The following is a 20,042-nucleotide window of genomic DNA, read 5'->3' as shown; positions in this document are numbered from 1 at the left end:
GAAGCAGTGCCCCATCCATCGAATCTAACACTCCAAGGGCCAATACTATGAATATCTTTTTGACTAAAGCTATTGCCATTCCAGCTCAAGATAAAACAATAGTTATTGTCTACCTTCATATTTGCATTCATCCTTACAAATGGATTTACTAAGGGAAGCCTGGGTGGCTCAGTCGGTTGGGCGTCCGACTTTGGCTCAGGTCATGATCTCACAGTTTGTGGGTTCAGGCTCTGCATCGGGCTCTGCGCTGACAGCTCGGCGGAGCCTGGAGCCTGCTTTGGATTCTGTGTGTCCCTCTCTCTGCCCTTCCCCTGCTCACACTGTATCTCTCTGTCTTTCAAAAATAAATGAATGTTAAATTAAAAAAAAATGGATTTACTGAGAAAACAAAATCCTACCTAGTACAGTTTGTTGTAAGAATAGAAAAAGTTCAGACTTTTGTCCCAGAATATTCCCAAAGACTTTCTCCAGATCTCTCATTTGCATGCAGTTACAAATCTGTCAGAGTTTCTACGTTTCTGCCCACAGCTTAATACCAAAAGTTAACATGGTACTTGACTTTTGGCAAACTGCCTCAATCATAATGCTTTGGGTAGAGCCTACCTTGGTTTAATTCACAAAATAGATCTGAATCACCAGTGCACATTCTCTTTTCTTTTCTTTTTTTCTTTCCTTTCCGTTTCCTTCTTTCTTCTTCTTCCTCCTTCTCCTCCTCCTCCTCCTCCTCCTCCTCCCCTTCTTCTTCTTCTTCTTCTTCTTCTTCTTCTTCTTCTTCTTCTTCTTCTTCTTCTTCCTCTTCTTCTTCTTCTATATATTTAAGTTACCTAATATACAGTGTAATCTTGGCTTCAGGAATACATCCTAGTGATTCTTTTCTTACATATGACCCTCAGTGCTCATCCCGAAAAGTGCCCTCCTTAATACTCCACTCATTTAGCCCATCTCTACACCCTACCCCCTCCAACAACCCTCAGTTTGTTGTCTGTATTTAAGAGTCTCTTATGATTTGCCTCCCTTCACAATGAAAAAATGAAATCTTTCCATTTGCAACAACATGGATGGAACTGGAAGGTATTATGCTAAGCAGAATAAGGCAGAGAAAGGCAGATATCGTATGATTTCACTCATATGTGGCATTTGAGAAACTCAATAGATGTACATCAGGGCAGGGAAGGAAAAATAAGATTAAAAAAAAGCACATTTTCTTTTTAACAGATCTCGAGCTTCTTTGTTCCAACTAAGAATCCTTCTTTTTAAACCTTGACTACTGTCTAAATACCATTTCAGAAGAATTACTGCTGACAAGATGATTAAGGGAAATAGTGACCTCCCTGACATGAGAATGTGACGGCTGCCTGGATTTCTCTTAAGTGACTCTTCATGTCTCAGTCCCATGCCCAACCACTTGGATTTAAATCTCAACTCAGGAAAATTACAAATGACTATGGTTATTGACTTTCTGCATTACTCACAAATAATGAAAAACACGCATTTTTAACTTATATAATTTTACGTAGCACATATTTACCAGGGTCAAAAATATACATAAAGTCATAGCTGAGCTAGATGAAACAGGATGTCACCTATTGCTTCAAGATCTTTTCCTTGTGACCATATCCCTTTTCTCATTTCTGGCACCAAATGTGTCTAGTTGCCCAGAGCCTTCTAGATCTTGCTCAGTTTACCCTAACCTGCTCTCAAGTTGCACACCTAAGCCAGAATGTTCATGATAAACTAACTACAACTGCCCACTGAAAGCTTTTTCTCCACTGTTCTTTGTGGTTCCAGAATTTATAATGAATGGCTTGTAAACACTCATTATCATATCCTTTGGAGATAAATATCTCTAAGCACATATCTGTGTATATGAACTTAGTCTTCAAGTCTTGAAGTCAATTTAATAATTAAAACAAAAAGATAATTTCTGTAGCAGTGGAAAGCTCACAGCATTAAGATTAGAAGGTTTATGAGGAGTTGGCACTGTGAGGTCACATCAGGGTAAGCCTGTCCTGGTCACTTTCACTAATAAAAGTTAACTCTTTCTCAGGCCATTCATCCAGATGAACATGTTTCAAGCTCCAGAGGTGTTTGAGACGAAACTGCAGGATTGGTTCTTACCTGTAAGACTAGATGTGGCCACCAGACCCCTGTTGTTGACATTTCAGTGATAAGCTGACTCCACTTTAAAAGGTACACTTCCTAAAAAAATAAATAAATAAATAAACAAACAAATAAATAAATAAAAATAAAAATACACTTCTTGATTGGTAAGCCACTTAAAGAGACCTGCTGTGGCTTTGTCAACCCAGACTCTTCTCTAGGTGTTAAATGTACTTCAGAAACATCTTAGAGTCCTAAGGAATATCTTCCCTCATTTGTTCTTTCAATGAATATTAATTATCTCTCTTCTTTGGGAAAAAAAACTGTGTGGCCTTTGCCAAATTGTGTCACTTAAAAATATATACTCTTCTGAATCATCAGAGTGGTTGGTGTGGGGGTGTATGTGTGTGTGTGTGTGTGTGTGTGTGTGTGTGTGTGTGTATTTTTATCTGCGAAGTGGTATGTTTGGATTAGCTGATTGCAAAGAACCTTCTACCCGGAAACTATTTCCATGTGTTTTCTCTATGTATCTAACCACCACTTCAAGGGGGTGAAGTACATAAACTCAAATGAGCATCTATTTTCTAGCATTATGCAACAATATAGTTTTCTGATGCATCATTAGTTGGTAAGAAAGAAACATGAAGAGACGTGTTGTTGTGATACGGTGTTTGGGCTTGTGTTCTAATTCCACCCTTCTAATAACTATAGAACATTATGTCATTTAAACAGTCTGACCCACCATTGTGTTCTGCAAACTGAGATAACACTATCTATCCAGAGACTTCACAGGGTTAAGTGAAACAAGACTGAAATACACGTTAAAATGTTTGCACCATTATGGAGCTGTAGAAATGTCAATTAGCTACTTATGCATCCAAACTTATTGCTTTATTTAAACTTCTCTCATGGAGGAAGTTCGGAGATGATTGAGTTGGATGATAAATAAATAAGGGTGATAAAGATCACAAAAATGAGCCAACTGGGAAAAGAAGAGTTTTTATAAGAAATAAGACCGATGCAAGTGTTTATTTATTTATTTTGAAAGAGAGAGAGTGCCAACGGGGCAGGGGCAAAGAGAGAGGAGAGAGAGAGAATCTGAAGCAGGCTCTGCATTGTCAGCACAGACCCTGATGCAGGGCTCGATCTCATCAACCATGAGATCATGTCCTGAGCTGAAATCAAGAGTCAGACACTTAACTGACTGAGCCCCCCAGGAGCCACAATATTAGTTTTTATATAAAAATTTCAACAGGTAGTATTTTCCCATCCATGTTCATGACTCTATATATCTTCAATCTAGACCTATTTCTCTTACACAAAAAATGAAAAAATGGACACAGATAAAGTTCAGAAAATGATAAAGATGAAATGATAAATTTCCACGGAGAAGCTTCCACATAAAGTGAGTCAAAATAAAAATCAGAATTCTTTAGCCAGAAACATTTTTAAAATGGTGGAAGATATGATTCAAGAGAATGGATAAGGTGGATATAGATTATTTTAAGCCAGTTCTAAGATACTATAATAAAAGAATGCCAGTGCTGAAGATTATAGCCCCTGCCTCTGCCCACTTCCCAGTTTGACACCCTTAGTCATGTTTTTTCATCTCTTTGTGCTTCCTTCCCCATTTGCAACATAAGGGTAACATTATATCTCCCTTGGATTGTTTATGACCATTAAATGCATTACTATGCTTAAGCATTTAGAGTAGAACCAAGTACATGAAAAGTGTCCATTGTTTTAAACAAAGAGAACTTCTTTTTGTTTTTAAAAGTTTTTTGTTTGTTTTTGTTTGTTTGTTTGTTTTGAGAGAGAGAGAGAGAAAGCACGAGTAGGGTAGTGACTGAGAGAGACGGGAGAGAGAGAGAATCCCAAGCAGACACCCCACTGTCAGCACAGAGCCCAATGCGGGGCTCAAACTCACCAACTGTGAGATCATGACCTGAGCCAAAGTCCGCCATTCAACTGACTGAGCCACCCAGGCACCCCTGGAGAGAAAACTTCTCAAAGCTCAAAATAGGTAGGCTTACAGAGAGAAAAAAAAGAGGCACTATTTGCACATTGGATATTAACATTTGATATACACGCCTTATCTATTAGTCATTGGGGTTTTAACATTACACACATATGGCAAACTTGAAATAAAGATTTAGGAACACTTATGGAAACTAAATCCACGATAGGTTTAAATAATTATTTGACACTTATATCTAGTTTTTGAGAATGCTATCTAAATGTCAACCATAAAGGTGTCTGTGCCAAACAGAAACAAGATAATGGTGTTGGTGGAATTCAGGACTGAGTCCATAGAACATTTCTGGGGTTGTTACATCAATTCAGTGAATAAAGCAGATGGTCTTGTCTCTTTCATAGCCATGATGTCGTCTCATGTGCCTCCAAAGAGATTAGTTTTACAATAAGTGTGATGCTTGTTATAATCCTACCTAGACAAGTCAATCTTCGACTTTTCAATTGACAGAAAAGTTTAGATGCAAAATCAGACCTCTGCATATGAAGGTAAGCAGGACACAATTGGTAAGCAGGTAAGCAGGACCTCAATGGTAAGCAGGACACAAATTTCCAGAATGAGCATTTGCGATAGAAATGTTATGGACAAGAACAAAGAAATTACAAATGTGAGTAAGGCAGCTTTTAGAAAGATATAGCTAAATTATAGAAATATAGGCAGTAAAAACATCTACATTAAAGAGTTTTTAAAAAGTCGTTGAAGGGAAGAAAAACATCAAATCCTGCCAGCATTAGTTCTTCCTTGAGTAGTACATAGGAAACCTCTATTTCCCTGTTCCTTAAATTCCTTAAGTTTCTCTAAATGTAAATATTTAAAGTCCTCTTATATTTAAGGGCTTGAAAACAATATTGCTTATTTTTATTTTCTGTAGTAGTAAAATGTATAAAAGGCAGACCTTTATAGGTGGGATGCATGGCTATCTATAAAACATGATTTTTTCTTAAAATCTTAAGGGAAATTCACTTTAAAGTAATAAATGCTTTGAGAGCCTTGTCATGAGATCTTAATCAATACATTATCTCATCAAAAAGATGTCCACTAATGATGATATACAAGCACTGTCCAATTCAGTATCATATCATCCCATTCAAATTATCTGCGTGGCACTTACCACTGCTTGACCTTTTTTCTCTAAATAGTCATTCAATAAAATTTTACTGAGGACCTACTGTATCTATTGTGTTAAGTGTTGGGTATCCATCAGTGAGTAAAACAAGATAACAAACCCATCCTCTCTGTGCTGATGGCTCAGAGCCTGAAGCCAGCTTCAGACCTATCCACCATAGGTTTTCTTCCCCTACAGTCTAAAAAGGTTTAGTAAAGAGAGAATACAGCAGAAATTGCCATACTTAAGGGGTTTCACTAGGAACCTCCTAGAAGGTCAAACTTTAGAAAGTATGGCCCAAAAGTCAAAGTATATAACAAATTTAATGAGTGCTATTCTGGCAGGGGTGAGGTGGGGGTGAGGGATTTGATTCAGAGCTGCAGCCTGCCTCAGGCTACCCCCAGCCCACTCCTAGGCACAGAATTTAACAAAGACCTCTCCCGTTCAAAGATTAATCACTGGACCTGAAGTCTTTGAATTATTTCCCTTCTTCATTTTTATGATAAATTATCCATTTCTTGGGATGTAGATCTCAAGTCAGTTGGATTGTAAGCAGCAGATTGATGAAAGGCACATATTTGGAGATGGAAATACATGGCAAGTTGTTGACATTCCTATGTATCATCTCATGCTGAGGAAGAGGAATATTAACGAAGGCAGAAAGGTGATAGAAATGTCAAAAGAAGATTTGCCATTCATTCATTTTGGTTCCTCTTCAGCAGTGCTGGTTTTCCATCGACTGCTTATGTATTTGGTACTGTATTTCAGAATCGTGTTCCTCCTAGGGCAAATGGAGACAGGTTGGATCAAAGTGGGAGAGACACAGGTGAACTTGTTGCTGTGATATTTCTGGCAAGCATTTCTCACCCTCATGTCACAGCAAACAAAGAAATGTGATAAATGTATACATATATATATAATAAATATACATATATTTATTAAATATATAAATATAAATATATATAATATAAATAATAGATAAATACATGTATATTTATTAAATATATAAATATACAATATATATATTGCTGATTTTAGCAAGAATAAATGGATAAGCCAGGAAAAAGATTTGCAGCAATGCCTTTGTTACAATATTTGCTGTATCTGCGATCTAGTATCTATGTACCTTATCTTGAGAGCAGCAATACATTTTTCTTTGCTAAAACCTTTCTTCCAACACTTTATTCCATAGTATATGGGTCTATTAATTCTACCCATAGATCCAGAACTGCATATTCATTGACATTTCTAATCCCTTGGCCAAATTACTTGATATAGAGATGTACATTATCCAAATTGACCCAATTAGCTATCTGAAAACATATCACCTTTCCGTTGATCTAGAAGCCCTATGGAGTTTGACAGTATAACTCTTCAATTTTAAAATTTCCATACACTTGTGACGCCAGAATGATCTTAATCAGTGCAAAGTTAACTTTGTGGTTGGACAAATTCGTAGTTTATTAAAGATACCGAATTTGCTTATAAACAAAGAATGACAAATGGTAGACATACTTCTAAAAACAGAACAAAAAGGAAAGTCAGACCTCAATTCAAGGTTTTCTTTACTTTTTCAAATTATTGAATTAACTCTAAAATACTGTTTTTAAGTAAAATTTTCTGAATTTCATAAACCAAGCTCTAGTTTTTTTACATTTCAACATTTTTTTTTTCTGAGCTGAAGAAAGGTTAAGTCACCAAGGCATAAGCAACTGTTTAAAATGCAAAGGTAATTTCCAGGGAGACAATTTCAGACTTTCAGGGAGGTCAGTCTTACATATTTCCTTTTTTTTTCCTATGCAAACAAATGATAGAGGGAAAAAATGACAAAATGTTCTTTTTCACTTTTCCAAACCCTATTTGCCCACGTGCAAAGACACAGCAAACATGCAAATACACACAGTTTGCCACAATATTTGCAGAAGTCGTTCTCTCGGTGACAAGTTAACGGAAGTGGAATACCCTGGCTGCCGGTTGAAAATCAGAAATGATCCCAGGTGACTAAATGATAAAACATTCAGAACTGGATTTTATTTTCAATCGAAGTGAATGTATTTTTCAAAAAAAAAATTATTTTCTTTCCAATATTTCAGACATTTCAGCGCAAGTTTGTTAGTGTACTTGAAATCACCGTATTTAAATGCAGAGTACTGAGATTACTCAACATCTTAGTATGTAAACAATCATCACCTTCCTTGACAGCTAAGAAAAAGGATCAGTAGGGTTCTTCTTATCTTGCTCTAGGCTTCACTTCGAGAAAATTCTAGGTGATGGACACTGTGCTAAGGGCCATGAGCATAATTAATGGCTAATATCTTTTCTGCTTATCTCACAGACACGGGAAAATTCTAGGTGATGGACAATGTGCTAAGGGCCATGAGCATAATTAATGGCTAATATCTTTTCTGCTTATCTCACAGACAGTTCCAGTTCTGACTGTGTGTCCTCTCTCTTTCTCTCTATCTGGTCATTTTCTGTCTTTGTCTCTGCTTCTGTGTCCTCTATTTCTGTGTTCCTTTCCCCCCCGTCTCTTCCACCCTCTGGTTCTCATGTCCATCTGTGAACTACAATAGTCTTCACTGTGTCTCTGCCAGCCATGGTAATAGAACCAGGACTTTGGAGGTTAGGCGTACTGGCCAACACATGGGGAAGGTAATTCTCTTTGCTACTGCTGCTTGCTCACAAATCTCTGTTGAAACATCAAAGAGATGATAGCTATGGTTTGCATTGAGTTTTTACACTCTTAGATCTGCTGGCCACTAAACTTCACAAAGATTACTAACTGAGGATATGTTAAGGTTGACAGATTAATACTTGAAGAATGAATAGCAGATTTATGAAAAGAAAGTTCATTTGCTTCTCAATCTTGGGTAAAGCTAACCCCAAACAAAATTCTAATTGCAGAGCAGATGTCCCAGGAAATACCAGCTCACACTGTCATAAATTCAGATCTGCTATGACCTAAAAGGAATGAAATACTCCAGAACTATTTCCTATATAGTAGGAATATATTATATTCCTATTAAAAGGAATGAGAAAGGCACTTCTTAATACTTCCATTGGCTAGAGAATCTCAAACAAGATACTTAGTGAAGCCCTCGGTCAATGCAGGAATCATAGATTTCATAAATGATATTTCGGCAAACACAGGATATGCCTCAAAGTGTGATATATATTTCAAGTTTTAGGGTTATTTATTGAAAGACATTTAAAATTATATTCTTGATATCCCTTCCTGAATCTATTTTCATCAGTGTGAATGTTTGAGAGTATTTCCACAGGTTAAATTAATTCCCCAAAGGGATTAAAGAAGAAATAAATCATGCAAGGTCTACCTCACAGAAATTCAAACTTTGCAAGGTATTTGCAAAGTAGGAAAGTTATGACATGTTTGATGTGAAAATGGTTTTAAACAACTCAGCATGAAATTGACTTATGAGGTCTTTTGGTCTTGGCAACTGTGAATTTGTTCATAAAATCATCTTCCCAAAGTGCCAAATCATTGCATTCCTATACGCCTTGCCTTGAGATAAAGAAGGCAGCCACACAGTTTAACAATATTTTATCTAAGCGATTTTTTTATCCACTTATAATTGACCATTTCACACTTCAATATGTTTCATCCAGTGCTGAAAGAAGTCAACAATAAAATGCAGGGAAAAGCCCTGTATGAGATGTTTTCAGAACTAAATCTAGTGACAAAGTGAACACTGTATGGGCATTAATGCATGTTCTCACTTGCATACTGGCATCGTCAGTTGCATGTCTGCAGCAGACACTTGGGTTAGCAAGGATTAAGTATCTTCCCCACACCCACGTTGCCAGGCTCCAGAAATTGGCCCCAGGCTGTCTCTTCTGCAATACTCTGCCACTGCTACTACACCACACAAAACATCTGGTGGGGGGTGAACAAGGAAATGGGAAGAGAAGCCTGTCCCCCTAGGAAAGCAATAGGAATTTGTAGCCACTAGAGCATCTACCCAAGTCCAAGCCTCAGGGAAAACATCTGCAGCCTCCGTATCAGAGTCATAGATGGAAAGCTTTCTGCGGCCTAGAATCAAAGTTGGAGAAGGTAGTGATGGTTTGCTGTGGGAGGGAGAGATACCAAGATGGCTGCCTGGAGGAGAGGAGAGGAGGAACTTTTGGGAAAGGTGAAGGCAAGCAAGGCGCAAGAAATTATGATCTATCCTTGATTAACACCCTCCACAAGGAATTGCACCTGAAGGAAATACTAACTGATTCTTTTATTAATTAATTAATTAAAATGTTTATCCTTTTATTGAGACAGGTGGGGGAGGGGCAGAGAGAAAGAAGGGGACATAAAGAGAATCCCAAGCAGGCTCTGCACTTTCCACACAGAGCCCCAAGTGGGGCTCAGACTCATGAACTGTGAGATCATGACCTGAGCCAAAATCAACAGACTGACACTAACTGGACTGAGCCACCCAGGTGCTCCTAACTGACTGTTTTAGTTAAAAAATTCTATTTATTTGCTATGAAATAATTAAGATACAAAAAAAGATGCATAAATTGTTGTTTCAAGGGTGACTGGGGTGGTTCAGTTGGTTGAGCATCCAACTTCACCTCAGGTCATGATCTCACAGTTGTTAAGTTTGAGCCCTACATCAGGCTCTCTGCTGACAGCTCAGAGTCTGGAGCCTGCCTTGGATTCTATGTCTCCCCCTCTCTCTGCCCCTCGCCCTCTTGCACTCTGTCTCTCTCTCTCTCTTTCTCTCAAAAATAAACAAACATTAAAAAAATGATAAAAATTAAAAAGAGTCGTTTTAGACAAGGAAACCTGAAGGAAAGGAAGGTTTATTTTTACTAACTGGTAGAGAAGAGAGCTTCTAACGGAAGTGCTTTGAAATAAGCAGGGAAGGATTTTTCTAGGATTTGGGGGAATGGAGACACTGAGGACAAGTAGCAGAGGTTTTGGGAATGGAAACGACTTTTCAAGCACTGTGTCATTCAACTTTTCAGTCTCTCAGAATGTTGGCTAGCGTGAAAGTGGACACAATGACACTGCCGTTCCCTTGAGAAACACACAGGAGGTTATACCCCAATGACTTCACTTTAACAGGGCCAAGTGGTGTGAATTGATCCTGAGGAGAATGTTATGGGAGCAGAAGATTCCAGGTCGTCAGGAAAACTAACTATATAACAAGTTCTAGAACTTAAGAATAACAATATTCCACTACAAAAATATGTTCTTTGTATATTCCCTTTCCCACTGCCTCCCATTACCTCCCTGGCAAGTAACCACTATGGAATATACATTTAGGTGAACTAAGAACTTTTACCCAAAAGTGTATCACAATACTCTTATCTTGGAACGTTACTTTTTCCATTTTATTCTTGTATAAAGAATATTACATGCAATCTCATTTTTTTTTCTTTTCCAAAGTGTGTTTGTAGGAGTCATGCATGTTAAAGGGGTAGCTCTAGTTCATTCGTTTGCCCCTTACGACTTCTCTCCTTTAGGAATGTACAACTTTTTATCCAGTTGCCAATTGATGGAATCTCGACTTTAAAATTGTTTTTTAACGTTTATTCATTTTTGAGACAGAGAGAGACAGAGCATGAATGGGGGAAGGTCAGAGACACAGAATCCGAAACAGGCTCCAGGGTCTGAGCTGTCAGCACAGAGCCTGACTCGGGGCTCGAACTCACGGACCGCGAGATCATGACCTGAGCCGAAGTTGGATGCCCAACCGACTGAGCCACCCAGGTGCCCCAGAATCTCGATTTTTAAAATAATCTTTACAATTATTAACAATGCTGTTATGAACACTGCTGTGGCTATCTCTTAGTATATGTATGTGTGGTTTTTATCTTTTATAATTCTAGATATGGTCATACCTCCAAGGTAGAGAGGGTAAACTCCTTCCAGACACATACAATGATTTCTGGCAGCCTACAGAGCCTGCCAACACTTAGCCCTATCACACGTTTTCATTTCATAAACCAGAATGTAAAAACAACGATTTAATTTGTCAGTAATTTCGATTTTCCTAATCATTACTGAGGTTGACCATGTTTTCATATGTTTACGAGTATTCTTGTTGACTTTCCTGTGGATTTTGTATTTTTGCCCATATTATTAATTTATTGCTTTGTGGTAGCTCTAAAATATATTTTAGGACAATAATGTGTCTGTTATATGTGTGAAAAATACCTTCACTTTCTAAAGCATGTAAATAAACAAGGCTTTTTTTTTTTTACTTTGACATAGAAAAAAACTAGTCTTTTATTTTATGATTATACTCAGTAAATAAATCATTCCTTATTTAAAATTTAAAATGCATTATCCTTAATTTTTGTCTAATTTTTTTTTGAAATGTACATGACTCTTCAGCAAAGGGCTATCGAGTCTCTACTTGAAAGAGGTTATTTCTCCCTTCTGGGATCCAGTATCTTTCTGAGACAGTGGTATGAAGAAAGGCATACTAACCACATCATCCAGAGTTAGATGCCGGCTGGTTAATGGCCGTCTCCTTTCCCTTCACACATGTGCACACACATGATCGACCCGGGGATTCCTGGAAAGATTCTTTCTTATTCATTACTCATCCCACACCAGAAGGAGAGGAGTTTGATCTAGAATGCAGACTTTATCAAACAGTGAATCCGAACTCCTCCCTCTGCCCTAGCTTGCAAATGAGAGTTAGGAAAAGCACTTTTAGCTTGCTTGGGGAAAATAACTTATGACTTCATATCTACATTGTTTCATACCCTCCTGATTATTATCCAACTCTTCCTTCTGGCAGGAAAATAGCTTTACTTTCAAGATGAAATCTGACCCCAATCAGAGTCAACAGACATTGTTTTCTATTTGTAATTTTTCATCTCCAACTCAGAAATTTTTTTTTAAAATTTTTTTTTTAACGTTTATTTATTTTTGGGACAGAGAGAGACAGAGCATGAACGGGGGAGGGGCAGAGAGAGAGGGAGACACAGAATCGGAAACAGGCTCCAGGCTCCGAGCCATCAGCCCAGAGCCCGACGCGGGGCTCGAACTCACGGGCCGCGAGATCGTGACCTGAGCCGAAGTCGGACACTCAACCGACTGAGCCACCCAGGCGCCCCTCCAACTCAGAAATTTAACAGGAGTTCAAACAAAATCTTAATGGTGGTGGGAATAAGAAGAAATGTGATGGGGGCACCTGGGTGGCTCAGTCAGTTATGCAACCAACTCTGGATTTCGGCTCGTGTCATGTTCTCACAGTTGGTGGGATTGACAGTCGTGTTGGGCTTTGCACTGAGCATGGAGCCTGCTTGGGATTGTCTTTCTCTCTACCCCTCCCCTGCTCTCTCTCTCTTTCTATAAATAAATTAAATAAATAAATAAATAAATGAGAAAAGAAACATGACCAAGTTATTCTAGGTTTCCTCGACAAAGACTTAGGAATAGATTAGAAAGTTTGGAAAATAAATAACAATATTTAACACTACATTTTGAAAATTTTATTAAGTCACAATTATCCATGCTGTGGAGCTCCTGCACACATAGATAGTGAAAGGGAATAGGAAAAATCCCAGGAACAAACATAAGACTATAATAAGAGGATATTTTGTAGCAGTGATAGCCAGCCTGTTTTGAATAGTGCTGTAATAACAACATCATTAATGTGTATATTACAATGACATTGGGAAAATATTCTCTAGCTAACACCAGTCAAATCATTTCCAAAGAATTACCAACGTTATGAAGAGTAAATCAATGCTACAACTCAAAGAAAATCAATGTTTACCAGCTATTTGAATTGGAATGATTTTAAAGAAGAAATTCATGGGAAATAAGTATATATTATACTTATTTATACTTATTCATAATTTATATTTATTAACTATTTATACTTATAAGTATAATTATATATATTTATAGGAAAATTCAAAAATACATTAAAAAAAACAACCATGGATCAACTAAACAACAACTGAATGAGTTAACAAATACTTGAAAAATGTTTATAATGCAATATATTTTATGTAGTATATATCATATAAAATTAATAATACTTATAAACTATGAAATATATAATGTAAACATATCATTTGTGTACCTACTTCATTTAATTTTCTGTAAAATATTTTATATTTATATATTTATAATATTCAACATTTTATTTATATAAAATACATAATACAATGTACAATATATTCATAACTCTTACATAAATATAATTTATGATATATAAATACACTATATATTATTGGATACAATGATGTATAAAATTATAAAATGTCCTACTTTAAAGACATTTAATATTATGAAGTATTACTTATTACAATTCAATATTTATTCTTAAAAATGAGGTGTTCCTCCATATTGGTATATAATTGGTGGAGCTTCTTTAAGGAACATTTAGGAAAAGCCATGAATAAAATAATCATCCACACTCTTTAGACATAACAATAAAAATATGCATTTAAAATACTTTACCATACTACTAATCAAATAAATGGAAAATAGTATAATATTAACACTCTAGTGCTTAGATATTTTTAAAAAATAATATACAAATCCAGTTAAGAAATGGGCAGAAAACATGAATAGACATTTTTCCAAGGGTCAACATCACTCATCATCAGAGAAATAAATACAAATAAAAACCATGATGAGATACCACCTTACACCTGTCAGAAAAGCTAAAATTAATAGCACAAGAAACAACAGGTGTTGATGAGGATGCAGAGAAAGGGGAACCCTCTTACACTATTGGTGGGAATGCAAACTGGTGCAGCCACTCTGGAAAACAATATGGAGATTCCTCAAAATGTGACAAATAGAACTACACTATGACTCAGCAATTGCACTACAAGGTATTTACCCAAAGGATACAAAAATACTGATTTGAAGGGGCACATGCACCCCGGTGTTTATAGAAGCACTATCTAAAAGAGCCAAATTATAGAAACAGCCCAAATGTCCACCAACTGATGAGTGGATAAAGAAGATGTGGTGTGTGTGTGTGTGTGTGTGTGTGTGTGTGTGTGTGTATAACAAAATATTACTCAGCAATCAAAAAGAATGAAATCTTGCCATTTACAACAAAGTAGATGGGCCTAGGGTATACTATGCTAAGTGAAATAAGTCAGTCTGAAAAATACAATTTCACTCATTAGGTAGAATTTAAAAAAACAAAACAGATGAACATAGGGGAAGGGAAAGAAAAATAAAATAACATAAAAACAGAGAGGGAGGCAAACCATAAGAGACTCTTAAATACAGAGGACAAACTGAGGGTTGCTGGAAAGCAGGTGTGTCGGGGGATGGGCTAAATGGGTTATGGGCTTTAAGGAGGGCACCTGTTGGGATGAGCACTCCCATGGGATGTTACATCCCATGGGATGTTACATGTAAGTGATGAATCACTAAATTCTACTTTGGGAACCAATATGACGCTATATGTTAACTAACTAGAATTCGAATAAAAACTTAAAAATAAATAAAAATAATATACAATTATAAGATGGTTATAGTGCAATGGCACCAGCATACTCTTGTGGTGGTGTAAATTTATGTGAACATTCCATAATATTTAATTAAAACCCATTCACTGTGAATATTTCATATAGGAATTTTCAAATAAAATAATCAGATGTACCCAAAGATATATGATTAAAAATCTTCAGTATAGTACTACATTAGCATAAACAAGTTATATTGGAAACCAATTCAATCTTGACAGAAAAAAATGATAGTAGATACAAGATTTATACATTGGAACACCATGCAATGAAAGTTTGATGTCATGAAAAACTCTTATAATAAAAGGATAAGTAAAAAGCAAATTTACACCCACATGCACACACACACACACACACACACACACACACACACAAGCTTTATTGGACATACATAAACCAGTTATCCCTAGATGTACAAGTGGAATTTTTTTCACTTTTTATCTTCCAATGATTTTTGCAATTTTCAAAATGGCTATACACATATCATTATTTTACAATAAAACATTTGAATAGCTCAAACTTTTGAGCAGTAAGAAATTGTTTTATGGTTGGAAAGAAAAGTGTTAGTGGAAGGTCTACAGTGTATTTCTCCTTTACAGGGAATGCCTGGGAAAGAGAAAAACAGATGAAGGGGTCAAATCCCCTTACAAAGAGGTGAATGATAGGACACTGTTGGTATTTCTACCACTAGACCAGGGAGAATCCATGAGAGAATGCTTGTCTATGAAATACTTTCAGCAGAATGTACAGTCAAACTAGGTTAATGGAATATTAAAAGGAGATGGCCGATACCAAAGGGGCTCACTTTGTGCAAGTGATGCCCTGATGCCCCATTAGACCCTCACATGTTAACTTTTAAATAGAGCAAGTGGTAAGGGAAGAAGAGAGGGATCTCACATTGCTGGTCTTAGACTTCTCCACATTTATTCCTGTTTCTTGCAATTGCCTGTATCCTTTGCGTTAATGGTAAAATTTGGTAGTGGTTAGATCTATGATTCTTCTAAGTCTCATTTGATTTGATGCCGTGTGTTGTCTAATAACAAAGTTTCTAAAGGAGGCAAGTGCACAGCATGAACTAGAATTACTTTGTATACTGATGAATTGGAAACACTAGATAATGCTCAGCACATTAGCAGAATCAATATATATTTGTGTTAGGTTTCTATCCCTCATGGTTCTCCACAATACCCATCTCAATTTTGTCTTGTGTCACAGAATGCCTTTCTAAGATTTTTCTGCAATGTTTAACTCTAGTTTACATAAATTAAAGAGAAGAGAAGTGACTCCTCCAGTCCTGAAAACATGGCGGCAGGGAGGGGAACTGGGTTTTGCTAATATGAGAGGCGTGTGTGGAGGAGACAGCTTTTGCTCTGTGCCTGGGGTCCATTTATATCTCAGCAAAGAACAACGAAGAACAGACACACTTGTAGAGTGTGCATTATGCTAACATGACTCTCGAAACAGTTATACAGGATTTAAGAAATTTTACAGGGGCATCTGGATGGCTCAGTCGAGCCTCCAACTCTTGACTTCAGCTCAGGCCATGATCATAGGGTCATGGAATTGAGCCCCACATCAGGCTCTGCACTGAGTGTGGAGCCTGACTGAGATTCTCTCCCTCCCTCCGCCCCTCCCCCCAACTTTTCATGTGCTTTCTTTCTCAAATTAAAAAAAAAAATTACAGCATTATTTATTTGTGACTCAGTATAAAATACTTATTTAGAGGGATTTAGTGCAGCCAGCAGTTCTTCTGAGTCCTGGAAAAAGAAGCAATCCTAAGCTCACAGCTAAAGAATAACCTTTTTTCCCCCCTCTGAGAAGTTGAGTAATATATAAGCAAGGCAGAGAGTGGAAATTTATAATAAGAATTTGTTAAAAACCCAAGTAGTAAATAAAAGTTCTTGGGAAGCTATCTCTATGATTAGGACAACATAGGCATATAAATATTAAATTAATTGTATCAGGAAATTGTATGCACAAAAACTTTTACAACCGCAGATGCACACACACACACACACACACACACACACACACATGCACATAACATATAAAGCGATGTCTATTAGCTAAGCATGAGTTTATGGTTCCTAAGACCTGAGTACTACTCTGTCCTTTTATGAGACTTAAGATTCACCTCCTTGCTCCCCAACTGTAAAAAGGAAATACAGTTTCCTATCTCTTCTGGCTTTAGACAGTTGTCTGAAATGCTTTACCTACTGGCATATTAATCAATGTGCACACAAATTCATACATCTTTGTAACTAGTATTTTCCTAATTTCCCATCCTTCTCCATCTTTGCCTCATTCCTAGGCAATAATTACGTTTCAATTGGTACCGTTGAGCATATACCCTGAGCAGGTACCTCACAGCAGGTACTGTGATAGGCACTTGGAATGAGCTTGTTTATTCAGAGATTATATTTGTTCATGTTGTATTTTGACTAGAATTAAATTTTAAGACTTGAAGGAAACCAGAGATTTCTCCATCTATGGCTTGAGATTATTAAATGTAATTAAATGAAAGCATTGTAGGGCTCCACTTTCTGCACATAATTTAAAATAGGTACTTGGGGTGCATGGGTGGCTCAGTCGGTTGAGTGTCTGACTTCAGCTCAGATCATGATCTCATGGTTCCTGGGTTCCAGCCCCATGTCTAGCTTTGCACTGACAGTGCAGAGCCTACTTTGGTTCAACTGTCTCCCTCTCTCTCTCTCTCTGCCCCTCCCTTGCTCACGGGCTCTCTCTCTCTCTCTCTCAAAAATAAATAAACATTAAAAAATAAAAAAATAGGTACTCAAAAATTGTAGGGTCAACATATATTTATTACCAAGTATATATTTCATTGGGTTGAAATACCAAGAGATGATAAATCTAGTCATGAATTAAATACTTCAAGTATATTTTACTCCTGGCATTATTTTATAAAAATAAAGGAAGGAAGGAAGGAAGGAAGGAAGGAAGGAAGGAAGGAAGGAAGGAAGGAAGGAAGAGGGGAGGGAGAGAGAGAGACAGACAGAGAACAGGAGGGAAGAGGAGGGGAGGGGAGGGGAAAGGAGGGGAGGGGAAGGGAAAGAAGGGGAGGGAAGGGGAGAAGAGGAAAAGAAAGAAAAGTTTAAGAGATTTTCTTCACATGAAAAGAAATTGTTCACTTACTATTAAATGATAAAAATCAACACTTGTTTCAATTTGATATTGAAAGAGCCTTGGTGTAGATGCTGATATAACTCCTATCATTTTCTCCTATACATTATTGAACATGTAAATGGAGGAGACACTTCACAAGTAGTGAAGTAGAAAATAATTAAGAAATTTTATTGGAACAAAAGTGTTTTGAACATTTAATTTCCTTTGAGAACAATTATACAAAAATATTTTGTATATCTTCCAATCCAAACAAATTTTAATTTAATAGCTAGGTATTTGGAGCATTCAGCACATTAAATTTACATCTTATTTCTTTATTGATTCTATGCTGTCTATTTAGTAGATTCTGAATTTTTATCTTCATCTCTGTGGACCTAAAATTAATCTGATTCTTTTTTCTGGGCACTCAGTGCCGTGATTGAGTGGTTTAATCTCTATCCCCGGGAGCAGAACCCAAATTCATCTCCACTGAAATCTTGACTCCTCTGTGACTTGGCTTCGCATCTGTGTTCCCATCTGTCAGACATTTCACTAGGTTTTCTTTGTTCTTTTCTGGGAAGCTGTTTGAAGACAATCGGAAAAAATGCATGGTGGACCCAGCAATGTTCAGCTGCTATAATCATAATATAGCACCTCAAGGTTGTGGTGATTCCCACCATTGGATAAATAAAAAATGGAACACAAGAAACATTGTAAGTTAATCAGTGAACTGCTATGTATTGGCTATTTTTGGAGGCTATTATTTCTCTCTTTTCTCCATGAAGTACATGAAACAATGTTTTAAGCTTAAAGCATTCCTTAATTCTCATATGTGTCTGAAAGTGTCTAATTAAAAGTTTAATAAGAAAATTTCTCTTTCTTACTTCTCTCAAAACTTTGATATTAAATACTACAAGCCTCTAAGATTATCAAAATTAATGCAAGGAACTTTTATCCCACCTAGGAGAGAATTACGGTGGTATATTTCTCATAGCATGAGTCTTTACACCGTTGTTAATTGTTAATAATATTAATAATATAAGGAATAATAAGAATATAGCAGTAATTGGAATAGTGTTGGTGCTGTTGTTTATAGTTTGAAGAGGGAGATACTGAATTCAATGTTATTTTCACAACAAAATATATATTTTTTTCATATATATATGATATGTTATACTTGATTTAATATTCAGTTTACTTGGTGCCAAATAATCTATTACTTATGCAAAAATAAATCTGTGTGTCGTTTGTACCATAAATTAAAAAAAAAAAACAAAACCGAGGCATGCCATCACAAATTTTTTCTCTGGGTAATAACTTTAATTGAGGGTTCAGTGATTTATTCATTGTAAAAGTGAACATCTACTTATTTTGTTTACCTACTCGGGGCTCTTATATCTCAGCAATTTTATATTTGGTAGTTTTAGCATATTGGGGATAACATTTCTGTGTTCATTTTTACATCTTTCAGAAAATGTACGGTAGTGGGGCACCTGGGTGGCTCAGTGGGTGAAGCGTAGACTCTTGGTTTTGGCTCAGCTCATGATCTCACCGTTTATGAGTTTGAGCCCCACGTTGGTCTCTGTGCTGACAGTGTGGAGCCTGCTTAGGATTCTCTGTCTCCCTCTCTCTCTGCCCCTCCCCTGCTTGTTCTCTTTCTCTCTTTCACGCGTGCGCACTCAAAATTAATACACTTAAAAAAAAAAAGAAAATATACAGTAGAAATTCAAGGCAAATTCACAACGATAAGAGGAATAGGAAGCATTCATATCTACCAGGCTCTTTGTTTAGGGGAATATAAACGTCTTCTCACAGTTTCATAGCATCCTTCAGTGCTCTCCATCTGTGTGTCTGTCTCTGTCTCTCTCTGTCTCTCATCTCTCTTCCTCTCTCTGCCCATGTGTCTATTTTCACTATATATTCTTGCTGCTTTATTGGATTTTCAGAGAGGAGAACGTGGAAGTTACAGTGAGATGTGGTACAACAACCAATTCATTAAAATAGGGTTCATTTAAGAAAGTAGTTGGAGAGGACTTTTAGACCAGAAGACCTTAAAAATTAGCTTAAAACAATAAAAAATAAAAATCGGCTTGTGACATTTGCTGCTTTGTTCAGTAGGCGAAGGGATTTGGTGAAGACTTGCGTACAAGGAAGTGATATGTTAGAGAGAACCCTAATCCTGATTCCTCTGGCATTACAGGGAATACCTTG

The 20,042-nt window shown here is 36.8% G+C and overlaps 1 long non-coding RNA gene across 1 annotated transcript in view; it reads right to left on the bottom strand.

Annotated features, from left to right (window-relative positions):
* Nucleotides 1-1,540: 1,540 nt before the first annotated feature.
* Nucleotides 1,541-20,042, bottom strand: part of LOC131492590 (uncharacterized) — a 181,027-nt gene continuing 162,525 nt past the window's right edge. The window contains exon 4 of the long non-coding RNA XR_009252152.1: nucleotides 1,541-2,199. This is a non-coding gene — a long non-coding RNA (uncharacterized LOC131492590). The remainder of the gene's footprint in view (nucleotides 2,200-20,042) is intronic.

Source organism: Neofelis nebulosa, chromosome 13 (assembly GCF_028018385.1).
Source record: "Neofelis nebulosa isolate mNeoNeb1 chromosome 13, mNeoNeb1.pri, whole genome shotgun sequence".
In the NCBI taxonomy this organism is placed as follows: Eukaryota; Metazoa; Chordata; class Mammalia; order Carnivora; family Felidae; genus Neofelis; species Neofelis nebulosa.
Note: the sequence above shows the minus strand (reverse complement) of the source record. Positions and strands in the feature narration are given on the sequence as shown.